This window comes from Myripristis murdjan, chromosome 10 (assembly GCF_902150065.1).
Source record: "Myripristis murdjan chromosome 10, fMyrMur1.1, whole genome shotgun sequence".
Classification (NCBI taxonomy): Eukaryota; Metazoa; Chordata; class Actinopteri; order Holocentriformes; family Holocentridae; genus Myripristis; species Myripristis murdjan.
The window spans coordinates 21,019,504-21,025,759 of NC_043989.1; the positions used below are offsets into that span (position 1 = coordinate 21,019,504).

Below are 6,256 nucleotides of genomic sequence, written 5' to 3' on the forward strand. Positions count from 1 at the left end.
AAGTAGACTGCAGGCCAGTATCATGTAGAAGTCTCAGGTACAGTGTTTCCACTCATTGGCCACAGAAGGTGCACAGAGTTGACAGACTTAGACAGCATCCCATCCTCTAAAGGTTTCTAGCTAAGACCTCCCCATCTGGATGGTGCAACACCCCATTTCCCCTCCTTCTTCCTGTACACCGTCCCCCAAACACTTCAGCGTACAACCCCCCCACCCTGTCCCGTGAGAAACAGAGGACGCCTACACACTTCTGTACCCCCCCCCAACACACACACTCACACACACACGCACACAGACAGACATCTCAAAATGAAAGAAAAAGAGACAGCTGAATACAATTAAGGACTCTGACTGGCTTTAAATTCCCCTCGTTTTCTACAGCAACTTCCCAAAACAACAGTGTGTGGCAGGGAGAGCAAAAGTAAATCTGGGTGACCACGCAAACCGTTTGCAATTTGTTCTGTTATGTGGAATTATGTTCATTTTGACCTTTACTGTGGTGATGCAGAGCAAAACTCATCATATCTGTCTCCCATTTTCTCATAATTTCAAGGTAGTTTTCTTTTTCCGTCCACAGACGAGAAATGATGGCAGTCATAAATAAGAGGGAATGCTATGTTAGATATTACCACTGATTTTGACGCCCATAACTTTAAGGTAGATGGGCCAGAAGAAATTGGAATTAGCCCCCCGTTATTTTTCCATTGTGTGGAATATTCTTATCGTCTTGTAAAAGCAACAGGGTGTTTTCTTTCGTCCTCCTGTCCCACTTCACGGTATCACCAAGTCTGGCATGTTTTAGTTGGACTCAGGACAACGAAAACTGCAGGAAAAAGACCAGCACTTTAAAAGAATGTGATGGAGACCAAAACTTCCGATTTAAAAAAAAAAAAAAAAAAATCTTTATTTTGCCTTATGTAGTAGGTGCAACTGTGAAAGCACTTATACTGCCGCCTAAATGAGGCTAATGCACAGACAGGACATTGTGTCTCTGGCACAGGACTGGTAAAAAAAAAAAAAATTAGCTAATGCACTAATGACTGAAAACAGCACCTTTCTTTGCTTTTGCTTATGCTGTTTTTACCTCTCAAACTTTGTTATCTTAAAATCATAGAAGAGATAATGTCCCTTTTTTCAACTTCCTTGAGGAGTTGTCCTCAAGGAGTGGCTGAATTTCTCCTCCTCTCTCCTAAGATGGGATACAGCTGCCTGTCAGCTCTGTGCGAGTGGGTGGGAGTGAAAGAAGGAGGGAAAGAGAGGGGAGGGGGGGGACAGATGGAAGGGCAGCCAGACAGGATGCTCTATCTCTGCACCACTTAGTGTTCTTCATTAAATGTTATGATATGACTCAAATAAGAGTCTAAGTACCGTGATAAAGCAGTGGTGCCCTTTAGGAGGGCAGAGGACTGACGGTCTTGCAGGAGAATCTCCAGCTCAGTCAAAAAGTATGTGTGATGAATTATGAATCACCACAGAAATGACCACCAGAAAATGAGTCAGAGGTTGTCCTTGCATATGAAATCCAAGACACGCTCATTATTAATATATATGCTGCCCTTTTAATGCATAGTCAGATGACAAGAATTCAAAGAGTGGTTTTAATCAGCTGTTAAACTCTCTGTAGCCTCTCCAGATCGAAACAACGTCACACTAGTCTGCAGCACATAGCTGCTGGACAACAGCTGTGTGTTCGGCTTACAAAAGATAAATCACAGGAGGACAGAATGGGATCAATGTGTTTCAAAACTCGCTGTTTAGCGGAGAGCGCGCGGGGCAACATCGGCTCTCCGTATAGCACATGTGAGCCGAATCAGACTCAGGGCATGTTTTCTGCATGGTCATAATGTGAAGCACATTTTCTCAGAGTGGCTGGCATGCAGAGAGTCGGGAGAGCCAGGAAACAGCTGATGGGGAAGGATTAGGTTTGGGTCGGGGGAACGGAGCCGACATGGGCAGGACAGCGTCGGGGGCCAGGGAGAGAGAGAGCTCTACTATAGTACATACCAGCACCCTGACGCACAGGGAGAAAAATCCCCGGCAGTCAGAAAAAGAATAAAACTGTTTTGCAAATCCCAGCCATAGAAATTTGTCAGGGGTATATCTAATATATTCTGCTTTTGAGCCACTCCACAAGAGATGTAATCCCGTTAATGGTGCAGCTATGATATGCATGCAGTTTTCCGATGGCTCATGTGCAACAATAGTACCAGACAATGCCAGATGTGGACCAAAATAACCCCAGAGCCATCTCCAAACAAGGTGGTTACAGAAGATCAAAAACCTACTGTCGACCAAGAGGAGGAGTCATATCACAAAACACATGCCAGCAATGTTTTCATTACAAGAGGACATCTGTTTAGGAGATGCTAACTCAGTTTTCTTTCACAAAGGTCATCTGTACACAGCAGATGAATGTCCTCTGTATGTGGCTAACCGTCCTCATGCCCAACACACCACCGGGGCACTGGTGCAGCAGGCCCCGCGTCAACCAGGGAGTGTGTTCAGGTGCCAAACATATGCCGGATCAGAGTGAAAAGACGTGCCTGCCACATGTGTCTCTGTCGTGAAATAGCTCGCGTTGTCATAACCAAACTCATTCCAGGTACTAAAACCTTCCCTTGTGATGAATGAGGGGATGAGGGGGATGATTCAGCCGGTTGTTTATGTCTGCTCCGCGTGGCCCGGACAAGACTGATTCACAGGTTTACGAGAGGTTTGTCAAGGGTGAGCGAGGCGAGGCAATAACTCCAGGTTACATGAGCTGGTATAGAGTGTTATCGCTGAAAAAAGATACCCATCCGCAACTACTGAGGCCGCTGGTGACAGTGATGGATGTTCGGGCTGATAACACTATGCACATGGCCGCTATGAGTTTCCATGCGCCGCTATGCTGCAGAAAAGATTGATTGTGTTAAGGTCATTGACCAGAGAGGCAGGAGGCGGACGGTTCACTGGTGAGGAGCGACGTTCACTCAGGGTGACTGAAGAGGGACGCACAAACAGCCCCTTCAGCAGCGGAGCACAAAGTGGAGAGCATGCAAACAGCTTGGGCAATAAAGCCCTATGTGTGTGTGTGTGTGTGTGTGTTTGTGTGTCAGAGAGACCCCGGGAGCACCTTGTCAAACGTGAGAAGGTAAACAATGTTAGAGTTGCACTGTGAGTAGAGTCAAAAAGGCGTGTGTGTGCACAGAGATGCCCGTCGGTTGTTGTGGCCGTCTAATGTTGTGTGCACAGTAAAGGACAACTCAAGTCATCGCCATGCAGATGTTTGAACAGGTTGCTCACACTCTTTCACATTGTAATGGTTGTATGTGGGTAACAAATGCCACCGGGGCAGATACATTTTCACTAGACTGACAACAATGTAAACAAAACCATGGCAACAGACTCTTGAAACTTATCTTTCAGCTTACGTGTTAAACCCAGATATTGGTTTGTCATTAAAGCCATGTGTTCAATGCAAAAACTCTCCATGTTAACAAACCATTTAGTTTCATATTCACTATTAAAATCTTTGTTTTTTCTTAAACTAACTGAAATTTTTTTACCAGTGGGATGAGATAATCCTGCTTGTGTCAAATGCTAATCAGTTTGTTTCATCAAGTTTCATTTTCTTGATACTACAAGACGGCCTTATCCTGCTTTGTTTCAACATATTTGTGTTTGTTCCTGGAAAAAATTCCTGAACCAGGTGGGATTATCTCATCCCACAGGCAGATTTCAACACTGCATATGAGACCCAATGACTTGTTAAGATGCAGAATTTCAGCAATTTGCGTCTGATGTTGGAACCTATGGCTCAGCCGTCCAGTGCTGCAGGGATGAGGTGCATCCATCCCGGGACAGACAGCTATGAAATTGAATCGGTCACAGTGGGCTCCTCATGCAGGCTAAGTGAATTTTCTCCGCCTCGTACAGTACATCTTCACTTCTGCCAACAGCTGCCAGCCAGGCAGCCATGACTGAAAGCCCGAACCCGAAAAGTGCAAGAAAGGAGGGCCTCTTACCTTCAGCGTTATCCTAGAGCGCAGACAAGTCTCTCAGGATGAGGGAGTGTGTTTGCCTCTCTCTCCTTTCGCTCCTTCTCTGTCGGATACGTTTGCTGGCCAGTGGCCGGTCTCCTTCTGAAATCAGAGGCGAGCTTTCCAGCCGGCTCTCTCCACAGGGGGCTGCTGGGTAAGATGTATAGATCCCTCAGATGTTCAGGGTCTGAGGGCTGCAAGGTTAATCTCTGGTGTCCTGGGAGTCCGCTGGAGGAGGTACCGCTCTGAGCCCGGCTGTTTGTTTAGTCAAATCACAGCACCGTGGGGGTCTCCTCTCCTCTCTCACACTCTGAAAAAGCCTGCCCACTGCTCCCAAAGAGTTCTGTAAGTTTCAAGGGGGGAAAAAAAAAGTTCCCAGTGGAGATACACACACTCACTCACACACATACACACATTCACACACTTCTGCGCTGACAGATTCACACAGAAAAGAGTGTGAGTGGTCCGGCTGTGCAGCAACTCCAACACACTAAAGAGTAGGAGTGAGGAGGGAGGGAGAGGAGGGAGGGAGTTAGGAAGAAGGGGAGTTGAGCAAAAGCAAGAGAGGGAAGTTTAAAGAAAAATGAATGAAAGAGACAGGCAAGTACGACGGAGGGAGAAAACTTCAAAATACAGATCAAGTTCTGTTTGTTGCTCTTGAGAGGTCCCAAGCCGGAGTGATTTGTTTATGAATGGAGCCGTTAGCAACTGGAGCTCGATGAGGAGCTAGAGGAGGTGTAGCGGAGCTGAACCAACTGAGACAGTCTCTACTGGCAACAGCAATCTGGACCGCGTCTAACTCCCCCCCCAAAAAAACAACAAGCACAATAAAGAAGGAAGGGAAAGAGTGAGAGAGAGAGAGAGTGAGTGGGCGAGTGAGTGAGTGGAGGTTCGGGGGAAAAAGGTTTTTGGCAGAGCTCAAGGTGGCCCGCTTTGGAAACAAACATGAAAGTCTCTTTCTCAGGAAAGTAACTCAGCTTCACTTACATAATCGCTCTGCCAAAATCAGGTGTAAAAGAGGCAAAAACGCACAGGATGGAAACGGGGGGACTATAAGCTGGAGTGCATCTGTTCTTCTCACACTATATCTCCAGTCCTTTTTCTTCTTTCATTGCCTCTCTTTCTCTCTTAGACGCATATAAAATAGCACACCTCCCTCTCTGCATACCCCCTCCTGTCTCTCTCTCTCTCTCTCTCTCTCTCTCTCTCTCTCTCTCTCTCTCTCCCTCCACTTTCACTCACTTTCGCTTTCACAAACACACCATGCAAAAGCTGCCACGTCTGTTTTCAATCTTGGCCTTGTTCCTAATTTCTTCCTTTCCCAGGATATGAGTGGACGGCTTGAAATTCATAACATTATTCTGCAGCTGACTAAGGTCTTTTCTCTCTAACAAGGTGGAGGGGGGGGGGGGCAATTTGAGACGAGGAGGGAGCAGGGGGTAAATTGGACAGTAACCATGCTTTCCTCTAATTGTGGGGGCAAATCTAAAGGCCCTGCACACAGTAATTAGAGAGCCGCTGAAGGCCCAGTTATTAGATAGGAGGGGAACGCCACACAGGACAGTCCCACCTCGCTATCTATCCCTGCTGCCACATATTTCTCTCACCAAATCACACTTATCTACAACTTCATCTCGCCTCAAACCTGTAAATCTACCCCCATATGTCTGGTGCTAACAATAATATACCACCTTTTGATTGCAATAAATAAAATGCTGTGATAATGTCATACGCATCACATTCCCAAATGCGAACACATGCTCACGCAAACACTCCTACACACACTGTCTTATCAGGTGAAGACGGGTTCAGACACATACGCTCTCTAAACATCCTCCAGGAACCCAAAGCTCCCCTGGGACACACTCAGTGGAAATATTTAATGCTTAAGAATGCAGGGAGAGATGAAACGGATAGAGACGCACATGTCCATGGGGAGCCTCGCATTTTATTATCATCTGTAATTTTGCGTGGCGATAGTGAGAGAGCCGTGTGTTGTTACGACGACAATGCTTCGCAGAGTGGCAGAGTATGAGCAAAAGGAGTGACTATTGTTTTCTATTTGGCAGCTGTCCTTGTTTATTCATACAGTTTGACAGAGTAACAAACCACTTAACTAACTGGACTCCACACCATTCTTCTCCCACAATGCCCAGCCTATTCAGCCTATTTGAACAGCAAAAGGGTGCTTTCTCTCATTCTTGACCTGGCTCGTTGCCATGGCTACCCAGCGC

The 6,256-nt window shown here is 46.4% G+C and overlaps 1 protein-coding gene across 1 annotated transcript in view; it reads right to left on the reverse strand.

The window, feature by feature from the left end:
* The window catches only part of pdgfrb (platelet-derived growth factor receptor, beta polypeptide), a 34,779-nt gene extending 30,017 nt beyond the window's left edge, over positions 1-4,762 (reverse strand). Inside the window, exon 1 of the mRNA XM_030062215.1 lies at positions 4,008-4,762. The gene's annotated coding sequence lies outside the window, so the exon portion shown is untranslated. The remainder of the gene's footprint in view (positions 1-4,007) is intronic.
* Between the last annotated feature and the right edge of the window lie 1,494 nt (positions 4,763-6,256).